This window comes from Callionymus lyra, chromosome 3 (assembly GCF_982586985.1).
Source record: "Callionymus lyra chromosome 3, fCalLyr1.hap1.1, whole genome shotgun sequence".
NCBI classification, from domain to species: Eukaryota; Metazoa; Chordata; class Actinopteri; order Syngnathiformes; family Callionymidae; genus Callionymus; species Callionymus lyra.
Window position 1 is genome coordinate 27,237,393 of NC_141820.1, and position 15,875 is coordinate 27,253,267.

The 15,875-nt window shown below is 41.0% G+C and overlaps 35 non-coding genes across 35 annotated transcripts; 17 read left to right on the plus strand and 18 right to left on the minus strand.

Moving 5' to 3' along the window:
• Positions 1 to 281: 281 nt before the first annotated feature.
• trnal-uag (transfer RNA leucine (anticodon UAG)) lies at positions 282 to 363 on the minus strand. The gene has a single exon. It is a non-coding gene; the product is annotated as a tRNA-Leu (tRNA).
• A 324-nt stretch (positions 364 to 687) lies between these two features.
• trnal-uag (transfer RNA leucine (anticodon UAG)) lies at positions 688 to 769 on the minus strand. The gene has a single exon. It is a non-coding gene; the product is annotated as a tRNA-Leu (tRNA).
• A 159-nt stretch (positions 770 to 928) lies between these two features.
• trnal-aag (transfer RNA leucine (anticodon AAG)) lies at positions 929 to 1,010 on the plus strand. The gene has a single exon. It is a non-coding gene; the product is annotated as a tRNA-Leu (tRNA).
• Positions 1,011 to 1,180: 170 nt separating this feature from the next.
• Positions 1,181 to 1,262, plus strand: trnal-aag (transfer RNA leucine (anticodon AAG)). The gene has a single exon. It is a non-coding gene; the product is annotated as a tRNA-Leu (tRNA).
• Positions 1,263 to 2,047: 785 nt separating this feature from the next.
• Positions 2,048 to 2,129, minus strand: trnal-uag (transfer RNA leucine (anticodon UAG)). Its single transcript has one exon. It is a non-coding gene; the product is annotated as a tRNA-Leu (tRNA).
• A 324-nt stretch (positions 2,130 to 2,453) lies between these two features.
• trnal-uag (transfer RNA leucine (anticodon UAG)) lies at positions 2,454 to 2,535 on the minus strand. Its single transcript has one exon. It is a non-coding gene; the product is annotated as a tRNA-Leu (tRNA).
• A 324-nt stretch (positions 2,536 to 2,859) lies between these two features.
• Positions 2,860 to 2,941, minus strand: trnal-uag (transfer RNA leucine (anticodon UAG)). Its single transcript has one exon. It is a non-coding gene; the product is annotated as a tRNA-Leu (tRNA).
• A 158-nt stretch (positions 2,942 to 3,099) lies between these two features.
• On the plus strand, positions 3,100 to 3,181 carry trnal-aag (transfer RNA leucine (anticodon AAG)). Its single transcript has one exon. It is a non-coding gene; the product is annotated as a tRNA-Leu (tRNA).
• A 170-nt stretch (positions 3,182 to 3,351) lies between these two features.
• On the plus strand, positions 3,352 to 3,433 carry trnal-aag (transfer RNA leucine (anticodon AAG)). The gene has a single exon. It is a non-coding gene; the product is annotated as a tRNA-Leu (tRNA).
• A 784-nt stretch (positions 3,434 to 4,217) lies between these two features.
• Positions 4,218 to 4,299, minus strand: trnal-uag (transfer RNA leucine (anticodon UAG)). The gene has a single exon. It is a non-coding gene; the product is annotated as a tRNA-Leu (tRNA).
• A 324-nt stretch (positions 4,300 to 4,623) lies between these two features.
• On the minus strand, positions 4,624 to 4,705 carry trnal-uag (transfer RNA leucine (anticodon UAG)). Its single transcript has one exon. It is a non-coding gene; the product is annotated as a tRNA-Leu (tRNA).
• Positions 4,706 to 4,864: 159 nt separating this feature from the next.
• trnal-aag (transfer RNA leucine (anticodon AAG)) lies at positions 4,865 to 4,946 on the plus strand. The gene has a single exon. It is a non-coding gene; the product is annotated as a tRNA-Leu (tRNA).
• A 170-nt stretch (positions 4,947 to 5,116) lies between these two features.
• On the plus strand, positions 5,117 to 5,212 carry trnal-aag (transfer RNA leucine (anticodon AAG)). The gene has a single exon. It is a non-coding gene; the product is annotated as a tRNA-Leu (tRNA).
• A 785-nt stretch (positions 5,213 to 5,997) lies between these two features.
• Positions 5,998 to 6,079, minus strand: trnal-uag (transfer RNA leucine (anticodon UAG)). The gene has a single exon. It is a non-coding gene; the product is annotated as a tRNA-Leu (tRNA).
• Positions 6,080 to 6,403: 324 nt separating this feature from the next.
• On the minus strand, positions 6,404 to 6,485 carry trnal-uag (transfer RNA leucine (anticodon UAG)). The gene has a single exon. It is a non-coding gene; the product is annotated as a tRNA-Leu (tRNA).
• Positions 6,486 to 6,809: 324 nt separating this feature from the next.
• Positions 6,810 to 6,891, minus strand: trnal-uag (transfer RNA leucine (anticodon UAG)). Its single transcript has one exon. It is a non-coding gene; the product is annotated as a tRNA-Leu (tRNA).
• A 158-nt stretch (positions 6,892 to 7,049) lies between these two features.
• trnal-aag (transfer RNA leucine (anticodon AAG)) lies at positions 7,050 to 7,131 on the plus strand. The gene has a single exon. It is a non-coding gene; the product is annotated as a tRNA-Leu (tRNA).
• Positions 7,132 to 7,301: 170 nt separating this feature from the next.
• trnal-aag (transfer RNA leucine (anticodon AAG)) lies at positions 7,302 to 7,383 on the plus strand. The gene has a single exon. It is a non-coding gene; the product is annotated as a tRNA-Leu (tRNA).
• Positions 7,384 to 8,052: 669 nt separating this feature from the next.
• trnal-uag (transfer RNA leucine (anticodon UAG)) lies at positions 8,053 to 8,134 on the plus strand. The gene has a single exon. It is a non-coding gene; the product is annotated as a tRNA-Leu (tRNA).
• Positions 8,135 to 8,457: 323 nt separating this feature from the next.
• Positions 8,458 to 8,539, plus strand: trnal-uag (transfer RNA leucine (anticodon UAG)). Its single transcript has one exon. It is a non-coding gene; the product is annotated as a tRNA-Leu (tRNA).
• Positions 8,540 to 9,324: 785 nt separating this feature from the next.
• trnal-aag (transfer RNA leucine (anticodon AAG)) lies at positions 9,325 to 9,406 on the minus strand. The gene has a single exon. It is a non-coding gene; the product is annotated as a tRNA-Leu (tRNA).
• Positions 9,407 to 9,576: 170 nt separating this feature from the next.
• On the minus strand, positions 9,577 to 9,658 carry trnal-aag (transfer RNA leucine (anticodon AAG)). Its single transcript has one exon. It is a non-coding gene; the product is annotated as a tRNA-Leu (tRNA).
• A 158-nt stretch (positions 9,659 to 9,816) lies between these two features.
• Positions 9,817 to 9,898, plus strand: trnal-uag (transfer RNA leucine (anticodon UAG)). Its single transcript has one exon. It is a non-coding gene; the product is annotated as a tRNA-Leu (tRNA).
• Positions 9,899 to 10,684: 786 nt separating this feature from the next.
• On the minus strand, positions 10,685 to 10,766 carry trnal-aag (transfer RNA leucine (anticodon AAG)). Its single transcript has one exon. It is a non-coding gene; the product is annotated as a tRNA-Leu (tRNA).
• A 170-nt stretch (positions 10,767 to 10,936) lies between these two features.
• On the minus strand, positions 10,937 to 11,018 carry trnal-aag (transfer RNA leucine (anticodon AAG)). Its single transcript has one exon. It is a non-coding gene; the product is annotated as a tRNA-Leu (tRNA).
• Positions 11,019 to 11,177: 159 nt separating this feature from the next.
• Positions 11,178 to 11,259, plus strand: trnal-uag (transfer RNA leucine (anticodon UAG)). Its single transcript has one exon. It is a non-coding gene; the product is annotated as a tRNA-Leu (tRNA).
• Positions 11,260 to 11,583: 324 nt separating this feature from the next.
• Positions 11,584 to 11,665, plus strand: trnal-uag (transfer RNA leucine (anticodon UAG)). The gene has a single exon. It is a non-coding gene; the product is annotated as a tRNA-Leu (tRNA).
• A 784-nt stretch (positions 11,666 to 12,449) lies between these two features.
• Positions 12,450 to 12,531, minus strand: trnal-aag (transfer RNA leucine (anticodon AAG)). Its single transcript has one exon. It is a non-coding gene; the product is annotated as a tRNA-Leu (tRNA).
• Positions 12,532 to 12,701: 170 nt separating this feature from the next.
• trnal-aag (transfer RNA leucine (anticodon AAG)) lies at positions 12,702 to 12,783 on the minus strand. The gene has a single exon. It is a non-coding gene; the product is annotated as a tRNA-Leu (tRNA).
• Positions 12,784 to 12,941: 158 nt separating this feature from the next.
• On the plus strand, positions 12,942 to 13,023 carry trnal-uag (transfer RNA leucine (anticodon UAG)). Its single transcript has one exon. It is a non-coding gene; the product is annotated as a tRNA-Leu (tRNA).
• Positions 13,024 to 13,347: 324 nt separating this feature from the next.
• trnal-uag (transfer RNA leucine (anticodon UAG)) lies at positions 13,348 to 13,429 on the plus strand. Its single transcript has one exon. It is a non-coding gene; the product is annotated as a tRNA-Leu (tRNA).
• A 324-nt stretch (positions 13,430 to 13,753) lies between these two features.
• trnal-uag (transfer RNA leucine (anticodon UAG)) lies at positions 13,754 to 13,835 on the plus strand. The gene has a single exon. It is a non-coding gene; the product is annotated as a tRNA-Leu (tRNA).
• A 785-nt stretch (positions 13,836 to 14,620) lies between these two features.
• On the minus strand, positions 14,621 to 14,702 carry trnal-aag (transfer RNA leucine (anticodon AAG)). The gene has a single exon. It is a non-coding gene; the product is annotated as a tRNA-Leu (tRNA).
• A 170-nt stretch (positions 14,703 to 14,872) lies between these two features.
• trnal-aag (transfer RNA leucine (anticodon AAG)) lies at positions 14,873 to 14,954 on the minus strand. The gene has a single exon. It is a non-coding gene; the product is annotated as a tRNA-Leu (tRNA).
• Positions 14,955 to 15,108: 154 nt separating this feature from the next.
• On the plus strand, positions 15,109 to 15,190 carry trnal-uag (transfer RNA leucine (anticodon UAG)). The gene has a single exon. It is a non-coding gene; the product is annotated as a tRNA-Leu (tRNA).
• The last annotated feature ends 685 nt before the right edge of the window (positions 15,191 to 15,875 follow it).

Sequence of the window (15,875 nt, forward strand, 5' to 3'; positions counted from 1 at the left end):
ACGAGTGCACAAACAAAAACAGTAGCCACAACTAGTTTAGTCAACAGTATGTTTTCAAACATTACCAGACAATAAGCTTGCAACTCCTCTTAAAGAAAACCCAGGTTACAAAAGCTTAAAGCACTGTGTAGAGTTTGTGAAATAGTCTTACCTCTCACTGTCAAGTGAGGTGTTCATATGTTCCTATGTATGATTGTTTGGTGATATTTCTGGAGTGGTTTTTATCTGTATTGTAGCATAAGTGACTGCAAGGTAATGCTCATCCACACTAAAAACGGCTTTGGCAGTGGTGGGATTCGAACCCACGCCTCGAAAGAGACTGGAGCCTAAATCCAGCGCCTTAGACCACTCGGCCACACTACCCACGACTTTGTTAAGACATTTACAGAATTGAAAGAAATGTGATCTTTGGAAAGCATCTCATTTCATGGCCACAACTAGTTTAGTCAACAGTATGTTTTCAAACATTACCAAACAATAAGCTTGCAACTCCTCTTAAAGAAAACCCAGGTTACAAAAGCTTAAAGCACTGTGTAGAGTTTGTGAAATAGTCTTACCTCTCACTGTCAAGTGAGGTGTTCATATGTTCCTATGTATGATTGTTTGGTGATATTTCTGGAGTGGTTTTTATCTGTATTGTAGCATAAGTGACTGCAAGGTAATGCTCATCCACACTAAAAACGGCTTTGGCAGTGGTGGGATTCGAACCCACGCCTCGAAAGAGACTGGAGCCTAAATCCAGCGCCTTAGACCACTCGGCCACACTACCCACGACTTTGTTAAGACATTTACAGAATTGAAAGAAATGTGATCTTTGGAAAGCATCTCATTTCATGGCTCATTTCACAGCAGGAACAACCGCATTATGTCTTGTTGTTATGCCAAGAGTACAAAACTATAAAATTGCAAGTTTTTGTAAGGTATCCAAGGTAGCGTGGCCGAGCGGTCTAAGGCGCTGGATTAAGGCTCCAGTCTCTTCGGGGGCGTGGGTTCGAATCCCACCGCTGCCAATTAGATTACCTTTTGGTGCATGAGATGAGTGCATAAATGTAAAATATTGATTCTTGGGAAAGAATTGTATGTCATGGCTCATTTCACAGCAGCTACAATCGCATTAAGTCTAGTCTGTATTCCAAGTTTACAAAATTATAATTTTGCAATTTTTTGGGAAGATATCCAAGGTAGCGTGGCCGAGCGGTCTAAGGCGCTGGATTAAGGCTCCAGTCTCTTCGGAGGCGTGGGTTCGAATCCCACCGCTGCCAATTATATTCCCTTTTGGTGCATCAGACGAGTGCATGAACAAAAAATATTGGATCTTGTGAAAGAATCGTTTTCATGCTCATTTCACAGTAGCCACAACTAGATTAAGTCTACAGTATGTTTTCTTACATTACCAACGAATAAGCTTGCAACTCCTTTTAAAGAAAACCTAGGTTAAAAAAAAAAGGTTAAAGCACTGAGTAGAGTTTGTGAAAACTTTTTACCTCTCACTGTCAAGTGAGGTGTTCGCATGTTCCTAGGTATGATTGTTTGGTGATACTTGTGGGGTGGTTCATCTTTAATGTAGGTAATGCTCATCCACACTAAAAATAATTTTGGCAGTGGTGGGATTCAAAAGCACACCTCAAAAGAAACTGGAGCCTATAACCAGCACTTTAGACCAGTCGGCCACACTACCCACAAACTGGTTGTTTAGACATTTACAGAATTGACAGATTTGGTTCGAATCCCACTGCTGCCAATTAGATTCCCTTTTTGTGCTTCAGACGAGTGCACAAACAAAAACAGTAGCCACAACTAGTTTAGTCAACAGTATGTTTTCAAACATTACCAAACAATAAGCTTGCAACTCCTCTTAAAGAAAACCCAGGTTACAAAAGCTTAAAGCACTGTGTAGAGTTTGTGAAATAGTCTTACCTCTCACTGTCAAGTGAGGTGTTCATATGTTCCTATGTATGATTGTTTGGTGATATTTCTGGAGTGGTTTTTATCTGTATTGTAGCATAAGTGACTGCAAGGTAATGCTCATCCACACTAAAAATGGCCTTGGCAGTGGGGGGATTCGAACCCACGCCTCGAAAGACGCTGGAGCCTAAATCCAGCGCCTTAGACCACTCGGCCACACTACCCACGACTTTGTTAAGACATTTACAGAATTGAAAGAAATGTGATCTTTGGAAAGCATCTCATTTCATGGCCACAACTAGTTTAGTCAACAGTATGTTTTCAAACATTACCAAACAATAAGCTTGCAACTCCTCTTAAAGAAAACCCAGGTTACAAAAGCTTAAAGCACTGTGTAGAGTTTGTGAAATAGTCTTACCTCTCACTGTCAAGTGAGGTGTTCATATGTTCCTATGTATGATTGTTTGGTGATATTTCTGGAGTGGTTTTTATCTGTATTGTAGCATAAGTGACTGCAAGGTAATGCTCATCCACACTAAAAACGGCTTTGGCAGTGGTGGGATTCGAACCCACGCCTCGAAAGAGACTGGAGCCTAAATCCAGCGCCTTAGACCACTCGGCCACACTACCGACGACTTTGTTAAGACATTTACAGAATTGAAAGAAATGTGATCTTTGGAAAGCATCTCATTTCATGGCCACAACTAGTTTAGTCAACAGTATGTTTTCAAACATTACCAAACAATAAGCTTGCAACTCCTCTTAAAGAAAACCCAGGTTACAAAAGCTTAAAGCACTGTGTAGAGTTTGTGAAATAGTCTTACCTCTTACTGTCAAGTGAGGTGTTCATATGTTCCTATGTATGATTGTTTGGTGATATTTCTGGAGTGGTTTTTATCTGTATTGTAGCATAAGTGACTGCAAGGTAATGCTCATCCACACTAAAAACGGCTTTGGCAGTGGTGGGATTCGAACCCACGCCTCGAAAGAGACTGGAGCCTAAATCCAGCGCCTTAGACCACTCGGCCACACTACCACGACTTTGTTAAGACATTTACAGAATTGAAAGAAATGTGATCTTTGGAAAGCATCTCATTTCATGGCTCATTTCACAGCAGGAACAACCGCATTATGTCTTGTTGTTATGCCAAGAGTACAAAACTATAAAATTGCAAGTTTTTGTAAGGTATCCAAGGTAGCGTGGCCGAGCGGTCTAAGGCGCTGGATTAAGGCTCCAGTCTCTTCGGGGGCGTGGGTTCGAATCCCACCGCTGCCAATTAGATTACCTTTTGGTGCATGAGATGAGTGCATAAATGTAAAATATTGATTCTTGGGAAAGAATCGTATGTCATGGCTCATTTCACAGCAGCTACAATCGCATTAAGTCTAGTCTGTATTCCAAGTTTACAAAATTATAATTTTGCAATTTTTTGGGAAGATATCCAAGGTAGCGTGGCCGAGCGGTCTAAGGCGCTGGATTAAGGCTCCAGTCTCTTCGGAGGCGTGGGTTCGAATCCCACTGCTGCCAATTATATTCCCTTTTGGTGCATCAGACGAGTGCATGAACGAAAAATATTGGATCTTGTGAAAGAATCGTTTTCATGCTCATTTCACAGTAGCCACAACTAGATTAAGTCTACAGTATGTTTTCTTACATTACCAACGAATAAGCTTGCAACTCCTTTTAAAGAAAACCTAGGTTAAAAAAAAAGGTTAAAGCACTGAGTAGAGTTTGTGAAAACTTTTTACCTCTCACTGTCAAGTGAGGTGTTCGCATGTTCCTAGGTATGATTGTTTGGTGATACTTGTGGGGTGGTTCATCTTTAATGTAGGTAATGCTCATCCACACTAAAAATAATTTTGGCAGTGGTGGGATTCAAAAGCACACCTCAAAAGAAACTGGAGCCTATAACCAGCACTTTAGACCAGTCGGCCACACTACCCACAAACTGGTTGTTTAGACATTTACAGAATTGATAGATTTGGTTCGAATCCCACTGCTGCCAATTAGATTCCCTTTTTGTGCTTCAGACGAGTGCACAAACAAAAACAGTAGCCACAACTAGTTTAGTCAACAGTATGTTTTCAAACATTACCAGACAATAAGCTTGCAACTCCTCTTAAAGAAAACCCAGGTTACAAAAGCTTAAAGCACTGTGTAGAGTTTGTGAAATAGTCTTACCTCTCACTGTCAAGTGAGGTGTTCATATGTTCCTATGTATGATTGTTTGGTGATATTTCTGGAGTGGTTTTTATCTGTATTGTAGCATAAGTGACTGCAAGGTAATGCTCATCCACACTAAAAACGGCTTTGGCAGTGGTGGGATTCGAACCCACGCCTCGAAAGAGACTGGAGCCTAAATCCAGCGCCTTAGACCACTCGGCCACACTACCCACGACTTTGTTAAGACATTTACAGAATTGAAAGAAATGTGATCTTTGGAAAGCATCTCATTTCATGGCCACAACTAGTTTAGTCAACAGTATGTTTTCAAACATTACCAAACAATAAGCTTGCAACTCCTCTTAAAGAAAACCCAGGTTACAAAAGCTTAAAGCACTGTGTAGAGTTTGTGAAATAGTCTTACCTCTCACTGTCAAGTGAGGTGTTCATATGTTCCTATGTATGATTGTTTGGTGATATTTCTGGAGTGGTTTTTATCTGTATTGTAGCATAAGTGACTGCAAGGTAATGCTCATCCACACTAAAAACGGCTTTGGCAGTGGTGGGATTCGAACCCACGCCTCGAAAGAGACTGGAGCCTAAATCCAGCGCCTTAGACCACTCGGCCACACTACCCACGACTTTGTTAAGACATTTACAGAATTGAAAGAAATGTGATCTTTGGAAAGCATCTCATTTCATGGCTCATTTCACAGCAGGAACAACCGCATTATGTCTTGTTGTTATGCCAAGAGTACAAAACTATAAAATTGCAAGTTTTTGTAAGGTATCCAAGGTAGCGTGGCCGAGCGGTCTAAGGCGCTGGATTAAGGCTCCAGTCTCTTCGGGGGCGTGGGTTCGAATCCCACCGCTGCCAATTAGATTACCTTTTGGTGCATGAGATGAGTGCATAAATGTAAAATATTGATTCTTGGGAAAGAATTGTATGTCATGGCTCATTTCACAGCAGCTACAATCGCATTAAGTCTAGTCTGTATTCCAAGTTTACAAAATTATAATTTTGCAATTTTTTGGGAAGATATCCAAGGTAGCGTGGCCGAGCGGTCTAAGGCGCTGGATTAAGGCTCCAGTCTCTTCGGAGGCGTGGGTTCGGAGGCGTGGGTTCGAATCCCACCGCTGCCAATTATATTCCCTTTTGGTGCATCAGACGAGTGCATGAACAAAAAATATTGGATCTTGTGAAAGAATCGTTTTCATGCTCATTTCACAGTAGCCACAACTAGATTAAGTCTACAGTATGTTTTCTTACATTACCAACGAATAAGCTTGCAACTCCTTTTAAAGAAAACCTAGGTTAAAAAAAAAAGGTTAAAGCACTGAGTAGAGTTTGTGAAAACTTTTTACCTCTCACTGTCAAGTGAGGTGTTCGCATGTTCCTAGGTATGATTGTTTGGTGATACTTGTGGGGTGGTTCATCTTTAATGTAGGTAATGCTCATCCACACTAAAAATAATTTTGGCAGTGGTGGGATTCAAAAGCACACCTCAAAAGAAACTGGAGCCTATAACCAGCACTTTAGACCAGTCGGCCACACTACCCACAAACTGGTTGTTTAGACATTTACAGAATTGACAGATTTGGTTCGAATCCCACTGCTGCCAATTAGATTCCCTTTTTGTGCTTCAGACGAGTGCACAAACAAAAACAGTAGCCACAACTAGTTTAGTCAACAGTATGTTTTCAAACATTACCAAACAATAAGCTTGCAACTCCTCTTAAAGAAAACCCAGGTTACAAAAGCTTAAAGCACTGTGTAGAGTTTGTGAAATAGTCTTACCTCTCACTGTCAAGTGAGGTGTTCATATGTTCCTATGTATGATTGTTTGGTGATATTTCTGGAGTGGTTTTTATCTGTATTGTAGCATAAGTGACTGCAAGGTAATGCTCATCCACACTAAAAATGGCCTTGGCAGTGGGGGGATTCGAACCCACGCCTCGAAAGACGCTGGAGCCTAAATCCAGCGCCTTAGACCACTCGGCCACACTACCCACGACTTTGTTAAGACATTTACAGAATTGAAAGAAATGTGATCTTTGGAAAGCATCTCATTTCATGGCCACAACTAGTTTAGTCAACAGTATGTTTTCAAACATTACCAAACAATAAGCTTGCAACTCCTCTTAAAGAAAACCCAGGTTACAAAAGCTTAAAGCACTGTGTAGAGTTTGTGAAATAGTCTTACCTCTCACTGTCAAGTGAGGTGTTCATATGTTCCTATGTATGATTGTTTGGTGATATTTCTGGAGTGGTTTTTATCTGTATTGTAGCATAAGTGACTGCAAGGTAATGCTCATCCACACTAAAAACGGCTTTGGCAGTGGTGGGATTCGAACCCACGCCTCGAAAGAGACTGGAGCCTAAATCCAGCGCCTTAGACCACTCGGCCACACTACCGACGACTTTGTTAAGACATTTACAGAATTGAAAGAAATGTGATCTTTGGAAAGCATCTCATTTCATGGCCACAACTAGTTTAGTCAACAGTATGTTTTCAAACATTACCAAACAATAAGCTTGCAACTCCTCTTAAAGAAAACCCAGGTTACAAAAGCTTAAAGCACTGTGTAGAGTTTGTGAAATAGTCTTACCTCTTACTGTCAAGTGAGGTGTTCATATGTTCCTATGTATGATTGTTTGGTGATATTTCTGGAGTGGTTTTTATCTGTATTGTAGCATAAGTGACTGCAAGGTAATGCTCATCCACACTAAAAACGGCTTTGGCAGTGGTGGGATTCGAACCCACGCCTCGAAAGAGACTGGAGCCTAAATCCAGCGCCTTAGACCACTCGGCCACACTACCACGACTTTGTTAAGACATTTACAGAATTGAAAGAAATGTGATCTTTGGAAAGCATCTCATTTCATGGCTCATTTCACAGCAGGAACAACCGCATTATGTCTTGTTGTTATGCCAAGAGTACAAAACTATAAAATTGCAAGTTTTTGTAAGGTATCCAAGGTAGCGTGGCCGAGCGGTCTAAGGCGCTGGATTAAGGCTCCAGTCTCTTCGGGGGCGTGGGTTCGAATCCCACCGCTGCCAATTAGATTACCTTTTGGTGCATGAGATGAGTGCATAAATGTAAAATATTGATTCTTGGGAAAGAATCGTATGTCATGGCTCATTTCACAGCAGCTACAATCGCATTAAGTCTAGTCTGTATTCCAAGTTTACAAAATTATAATTTTGCAATTTTTTGGGAAGATATCCAAGGTAGCGTGGCCGAGCGGTCTAAGGCGCTGGATTAAGGCTCCAGTCTCTTCGGAGGCGTGGGTTCGAATCCCACTGCTGCCAATTATATTCCCTTTTGGTGCATCAGACGAGTGCATGAACGAAAAATATTGGATCTTGTGAAAGAATCGTTTTCATGCTCATTTCACAGTAGCCACAACTAGATTAAGTCTACAGTATGTTTTCTTACATTACCAACGAATAAGCTTGCAACTCCTTTTAAAGAAAACCTAGGTTAAAAAAAAAGGTTAAAGCACTGAGTAGAGTTTGTGAAAACTTTTTACCTCTCACTGTCAAGTGAGGTGTTCGCATGTTCCTAGGTATGATTGTTTGGTGATACTTGTGGGGTGGTTCATCTTTAATGTAGGTAATGCTCATCCACACTAAAAATAATTTTGGCAGTGGTGGGATTCAAAAGCACACCTCAAAAGAAACTGGAGCCTATAACCAGCACTTTAGACCAGTCGGCCACACTACCCACAAAAGGTAATCTAATTGGCAGCGGTTGGATTCGTACCCACGCCACCGAAGAGACTGGAGCCTTAATCCAGCGCCTTAGACCGCTCGGCCACGCTACCTTGGATACCTTACAAAAACTTGCAATTTTATAGTTTTGTACTCTTGGCATAACAACAAGACATAATGCGGTTGTTCCTGCTGTGAAATGAGCCATGAAATGCTTTCCAAAGATCACATTTCTTTCAATTCTGTAAATGTCTTAACAAAGTCGTGGGTAGTGTGGCCGAGTGGTCTAAGGCGCTGGATTTAGGCTCCAGTCTCTTTCGAGGCGTGGGTTCGAATCCCACCACTGCCAAAGCCGTTTTAGTGTGGATGAGCATTACCTTGCAGTCACTTATGCTACAATACAGATAAAAACCACTCCAGAAATATCACCAAACAATCATACATAGGAACATATGAACACCTCACTTGACAGTAAGAGGTAAGACTATTTCACAAACTCTACACAGTGCTTTAAGCTTTTGTAACCTGGGTTTTCTTTAAGAGGAGTTGCAAGCTTATTGTTTGGTAATGTTTGAAAACATACTGTTGACTAAACTAGTTGTGGCCATGAAATGAGATGCTTTCCAAAGATCACATTTCTTTCAATTCTGTAAATGTCTTAACAAAGTCGTGGGTAGTGTGGCCGAGTGGTCTAAGGCGCTGGATTTAGGCTCCAGCGTCTTTCGAGGAGTGGGTTCGAATCCCCCCACTGCCAAGGCCATTTTTAGTGTGGATGAGCATTACCTTGCAGTCACTTATGCTACAATACAGATAAAAACCACTCCAGAAATATCACCAAACAATCATACATAGGAACATATGAACACCTCACTTGACAGTGAGAGGTAAGACTATTTCACAAACCCTACACAGTGCTTTAAGCTTTTGTAACCTGGGTTTTCTTTAAGAGGAGTTGCAAGCTTATTGTTTGGTAATGTTTGAAAACATACTGTTGACTAAACTAGTTGTGGCTACTGTTTTTGTTTGTGCACTCGTCTGAAGCACAAAAAGGGAATCTAATTGGCAGCAGTGGGATTCGAACCAAATCTATCAATTCTGTAAATGTCTAAACAACCAGTTTGTGGGTAGTGTGGCCGACTGGTCTAAAGTGCTGGTTATAGGCTCCAGTTTCTTTTGAGGTGTGCTTTTGAATCCCACCACTGCCAAAATTATTTTTAGTGTGGATGAGCATTACCTACATTAAAGATGAACCACCCCACAAGTATCACCAAACAATCATACCTAGGAACATGCGAACACCTCACTTGACAGTGAGAGGTAAAAAGTTTTCACAAACTCTACTCAGTGCTTTAACCTTTTTTTTTTAACCTAGGTTTTCTTTAAAAGGAGTTGCAAGCTTATTCGTTGGTAATGTAAGAAAACATACTGTAGACTTAATCTAGTTGTGGCTACTGTGAAATGAGCATGAAAACGATTCTTTCACAAGATCCAATATTTTTTGTTCATGCACTCGTCTGATGCACCAAAAGGGAATATAATTGGCAGCGGTGGGATTTGAACCCACGCCTCCGAAGAGACTGGAGCCTTAATCCAGCGCCTTAGACCGCTCGGCCACGCTACCTTGGATATCTTCCCAAAAAATTGCAAAATTATAATTTTGTAAACTTGGAATACAGACTAGACTTAATGCGATTGTAGCTGCTGTGAAATGAGCCATGACATACGATTCTTTCCCAAGAATCAATATTTTACATTTATGCACTCATCTCATGCACCAAAAGGTAATCTAATTGGCAGCGGTGGGATTCGAACCCACGCCCCCGAAGAGACTGGAGCCTTAATCCAGCGCCTTAGACCGCTCGGCCACGCTACCTTGGATACCTTACAAAAACTTGCAATTTTATAGTTTTGTACTCTTGGCATAACAACAAGACATAATGTGGTTGTTCCTGCTGTGAAATGAGCCATGAAATGAGATGCTTTCCAAAGATCACATTTCTTTCAATTCTGTAAATGTCTTAACAAAGTCGTGGTAGTGTGGCCGAGTGGTCTAAGGCGCTGGATTTAGGCTCCAGTCTCTTTCGAGGCGTGGGTTCGAATCCCACCACTGCCAAAGCCGTTTTTAGTGTGGATGAGCATTACCTTGCAGTCACTTATGCTACAATACAGATAAAAACCACTCCAGAAATATCACCAAACAATCATACATAGGAACATATGAACACCTCACTTGACAGTGAGAGGTAAGACTATTTCACAAACTCTACACAGTGCTTTAAGCTTTTGTAACCTGGGTTTTCTTTAAGAGGAGTTGCAAGCTTATTGTCTGGTAATGTTTGAAAACATACTGTTGACTAAACTAGTTGTGGCTACTGTTTTTGTTTGTGCACTCTTCTGAAGCACAAAAAGGGAATCTAATTGGCAGCAGTGGGATTCGAACCAAATCTATCAATTCTGTAAATGTCTAAACAACCAGTTTGTGGGTAGTGTGGCTGACTGGTCTAAAGTGCTGGTTATAGGCTCCAGTTTCTTTTGAGGTGTGCTTTTGAATCCCACCACTGCCAAAATTATTTTTAGTGTGGATGAGCATTACCTACATTAAAGATGAACCACTCCACAAGTATCACCAAACAATCATACCTAGGAACATGCGAACACCTCACTTGACAGTGAGAGGTAAAAAGTTTTCACAAACTCTACTCAGTGCTTTAACCTTTTTTTTTTAACCTAGGTTTTCTTTAAAAGGAGTATCAAGCTTATTCTTTGGTAATGTAAGAAAACATACTGTAGACTTAATCTAGTTGTGGCTACTGTGAAATGAGCATGAAATACGATTCTTTCACAAGATCCAATATTTTTCGTTCATGCACTCGTCTGATGCACCAAAGGGGAATATAATTGGCAGCGGTGGGATTCGAACCCATGCCTCCGAAGAGACTGGAGCCTTAATCCAGCGCCTTAGACCGCTCGGCCACGGTACCTTGGATATCTTCCCAAAAAATTGCAAAATTATAATTTTGTAAACTTGGAATACAGACTAGACTTAATGCGATTGTAGCTGCTGTGAAATGAGCCATGACATACGATTCTTTCCCAAGAATCAATATTTTACATTTATGCACTCATCTCATGCACCAAAAGGTAATCTAATTGGCAGCGGTGGGATTCGAACCCACGCCCCCGAAGAGACTGGAGCCTTAATCCAGCGCCTTAGACCGCTCGGCCACGCTACCTTGGATACCTTACAAAAACTTGCAATTTTATAGTTTTGTACTCTTGGCATAACAACAAGACATAATGCGGTTGTTCCTGCTGTGAAATGAGCCATGAAATGAGATGCTTTCCAAAGATCACATTTCTTTCAATTCTGTAAATGTCTTAACAAAGTCGTGGGTAGTGTGGCCGAGTGGTCTAAGGCGCTGGATTTAGGCTCCAGTCTCTTTCGAGGCGTGGGTTCGAATCCCACCACTGCCAAAGCCGTTTTTAGTGTGGATGAGCATTACCTTGCAGTCACTTATGCTACAATACAGATAAAAACCACTCCAGAAATATCACCAAACAATCATACATAGGAACATATGAACACCTCACTTGACAGTAAGAGGTAAGACTATTTCACAAACTCTACACAGTGCTTTAAGCTTTTGTAACCTGGGTTTTCTTTAAGAGGAGTTGCAAGCTTATTGTTTGGTAATGTTTGAAAACATACTGTTGACTAAACTAGTTGTGGCCATGAAATGAGATGCTTTCCAAAGATCACATTTCTTTCAATTCTGTAAATGTCTTAACAAAGTCGTGGGTAGTGTGGCCGAGTGGTCTAAGGCGCTGGATTTAGGCTCCAGTCTCTTTCGAGGCGTGGGTTCGAATCCCACCACTGCCAAAGCCGTTTTTAGTGTGGATGAGCATTACCTTGCAGTCACTTATGCTACAATACAGATAAAAACCACTCCAGAAATATCACCAAACAATCATACATAGGAACATATGAACACCTCACTTGACAGTGAGAGGTAAGACTATTTCACAAACTCTACACAGTGCTTTAAGCTTTTGTAACCTGGGTTTTCTTTAAGAGGAGTTGCAAGCTTATTGTCTGGTAATGTTTGAAAACATACTGTTGACTAAACTAGTTGTGGCTACTGTTTTTGTTTGTGCACTCGTCTGAAGCACAAAAAGGGAATCTAATTGGCAGCAGTGGGATTCGAACCAAATCTATCAATTCTGTAAATGTCTAAACAACCAGTTTGTGGGTAGTGTGGCCGACTGGTCTAAAGTGCTGGTTATAGGCTCCAGTTTCTTTTGAGGTGTGCTTTTGAATCCCACCACTGCCAAAATTATTTTTAGTGTGGATGAGCATTACCTACATTAAAGATGAACCACCCCACAAGTATCACCAAACAATCATACCTAGGAACATGCGAACACCTCACTTGACAGTGAGAGGTAAAAAGTTTTCACAAACTCTACTCAGTGCTTTAACCTTTTTTTTTAACCTAGGTTTTCTTTAAAAGGAGTTGCAAGCTTATTCGTTGGTAATGTAAGAAAACATACTGTAGACTTAATCTAGTTGTGGCTACTGTGAAATGAGCATGAAAACGATTCTTTCACAAGATCCAATATTTTTCGTTCATGCACTCGTCTGATGCACCAAAAGGGAATATAATTGGCAGCAGTGGGATTCGAACCCACGCCTCCGAAGAGACTGGAGCCTTAATCCAGCGCCTTAGACCGCTCGGCCACGCTACCTTGGATATCTTCCCAAAAAATTGCAAAATTATAATTTTGTAAACTTGGAATACAGACTAGACTTAATGCGATTGTAGCTGCTGTGAAATGAGCCATGACATACAATTCTTTCCCAAGAATCAATATTTTACATTTATGCACTCATCTCATGCACCAAAAGGTAATCTAATTGGCAGCGGTGGGATTCGAACCCATGCCCCCGAAGAGACTGGAGCCTTAATCCAGCGCCTTAGACCGCTCGGCCACGCTACCTTGGATACCTTACAAAAACTTGCAATTTTATAGTTTTGTACTCTTGGCATAACAACAAGACATAATGCGGTTGTTCCTGCTGTGAAATGAGCCATGAAATGAGATGCTTTCCAAAGATCACATTTCTTTCAATTCTGTAAATGTCTTAACAAAGTCGTGGTAGTGTGGCCGAGTGGTCTAAGGCGCTGGATTTAGGCTCCAGTCTCTTTCGAGGCGTGGGTTCGAATCCCACCACTGCCAAAGCCGTTTTTAGTGTGGATGAGCATTACCTTGCAGTCACTTATGCTACAATACAGATAAAAACCACTCCAGAAATATCACCAAACAATCATACATAGGAACATATGAACACCTCACTTGACAGTAAGAGGTAAGACTATTTCACAAACTCTACACAGTGCTTTAAGCTTTTGTAACCTGGGTTTTCTTTAAGAGGAGTTGCAAGCTTATTGTTTGGTAATGTTTGAAAACATACTGTTGACTAAACTAGTTGTGGCCATGAAATGAGATGCTTTCCAAAGATCACATTTCTTTCAATTCTGTAAATGTCTTAACAAAGTCGTCGGTAGTGTGGCCGAGTGGTCTAAGGCGCTGGATTTAGGCTCCAGTCTCTTTCGAGGCGTGGGTTCGAATCCCACCACTGCCAAAGCCGTTTTTAGTGTGGATGAGCATTACCTTGCAGTCACTTATGCTACAATACAGATAAAAACCACTCCAGAAATATCACCAAACAATCATACATAGGAACATATGAACACCTCACTTGACAGTGAGAGGTAAGACTATTTCACAAACTCTACACAGTGCTTTAAGCTTTTGTAACCTGGGTTTTCTTTAAGAGGAGTTGCAAGCTTATTGTTTGGTAATGTTTGAAAACATACTGTTGACTAAACTAGTTGTGGCCATGAAATGAGATGCTTTCCAAAGATCACATTTCTTTCAATTCTGTAAATGTCTTAACAAAGTCGTGGGTAGTGTGGCCGAGTGGTCTAAGGCGCTGGATTTAGGCTCCAGCGTCTTTCGAGGCGTGGGTTCGAATCCCCCCACTGCCAAGGCCATTTTTAGTGTGGATGAGCATTACCTTGCAGTCACTTATGCTACAATACAGATAAAAACCACTCCAGAAATATCACCAAACAATCATACATAGGAACATATGAACACCTCACTTGACAGTGAGAGGTAAGACTATTTCACAAACTCTACACAGTGCTTTAAGCTTTTGTAACCTGGGTTTTCTTTAAGAGGAGTTGCAAGCTTATTGTTTGGTAATGTTTGAAAACATACTGTTGACTAAACTAGTTGTGGCTACTGTTTTTGTTTGTGCACTCGTCTGAAGCACAAAAAGGGAATCTAATTGGCAGCAGTGGGATTCGAACCAAATCTATCAATTCTGTAAATGTCTAAACAACCAGTTTGTGGGTAGTGTGGCCGACTGGTCTAAAGTGCTGGTTATAGGCTCCAGTTTCTTTTGAGGTGTGCTTTTGAATCCCACCACTGCCAAAATTATTTTTAGTGTGGATGAGCATTACCTACATTAAAGATGAACCACCCCACAAGTATCACCAAACAATCATACCTAGGAACATGCGAACACCTCACTTGACAGTGAGAGGTAAAAAGTTTTCACAAACTCTACTCAGTGCTTTAACCTTTTTTTTTTAACCTAGGTTTTCTTTAAAAGGAGTTGCAAGCTTATTCGTTGGTAATGTAAGAAAACATACTGTAGACTTAATCTAGTTGTGGCTACTGTGAAATGAGCATGAAAACGATTCTTTCACAAGATCCAATATTTTTTGTTCATGCACTCGTCTGATGCACCAAAAGGGAATATAATTGGCAGCGGTGGGATTCGAACCCACGCCTCCGAAGAGACTGGAGCCTTAATCCAGCGCCTTAGACCGCTCGGCCACGCTACCTTGGATATCTTCCCAAAAAATTGCAAAATTATAATTTTGTAAACTTGGAATACAGACTAGACTTAATGCGATTGTAGCTGCTGTGAAATGAGCCATGACATACGATTCTTTCCCAAGAATCAATATTTTACATTTATGCACTCATCTCATGCACCAAAAGGTAATCTAATTGGCAGCGGTGTTATTCGAACCCACGCCCCCGAAGAGACTGGAGCCTTAATCCAGCGCCTTAGACCGCTCGGCCACGCTACCTTGGATACCTTACAAAAACTTGCAATTTTATAGTTTTGTACTCTTGGCATAACAACAAGACATAATGCGGTTGTTCCTGCTGTGAAATGAGCCATGAAATGCTTTCCAAAGATCACATTTCTTTCAATTCTGTAAATGTCTTAACAAAGTCGTGGGTAGTGTGGCCGAGTGGTCTAAGGCGCTGGATTTAGGCTCCAGTCTCTTTCGAGGCGTGGGTTCGAATCCCACCACTGCCAAAGCCGTTTTAGTGTGGATGAGCATTACCTTGCAGTCACTTATGCTACAATACAGATAAAAACCACTCCAGAAATATCACCAAACAATCATACATAGGAACATATGAACACCTCACTTGACAGTGAGAGGTAAGACTATTTCACAAACTCTACACAGTGCTTTAAGCTTTTGTAACCTGGGTTTTCTTTAAGAGGAGTTGCAAGCTTATTGTCTGGTAATGTTTGAAAACATACTGTTGACTAAACTAGTTGTGGCTACTGTTTTTGTTTGTGCACTCGTCTGAAGCACAAAAAGGGAATCTAATTGGCAGCAGTGGGATTCGAACCAAATCTATCAATTCTGTAAATGTCTAAACAACCAGTTTGTGGGTAGTGTGGCCGACTGGTCTAAAGTGCTGGTTATAGGCTCCAGTTTCTTTTGAGGTGTGCTTTTGAATCCCACCACTGCCAAAATTATTTTTAGTGTGGATGAGCATTACCTACATTAAAGATGAACCACCCCACAAGTATCACCAAACAATCATACCTAGGAACATGCGAACACCTCACTTGACAGTGAGAGGTAAAAAGTTTTCACAAACTCTACTCAGTGCTTTAACCTTTTTTTTTTAACCTAGGTTTTCTTTAAAAGGAGTTGCAAGCTTATTCGTTGGTAATGTAAGAAAACATACTGTAGACTTAATCT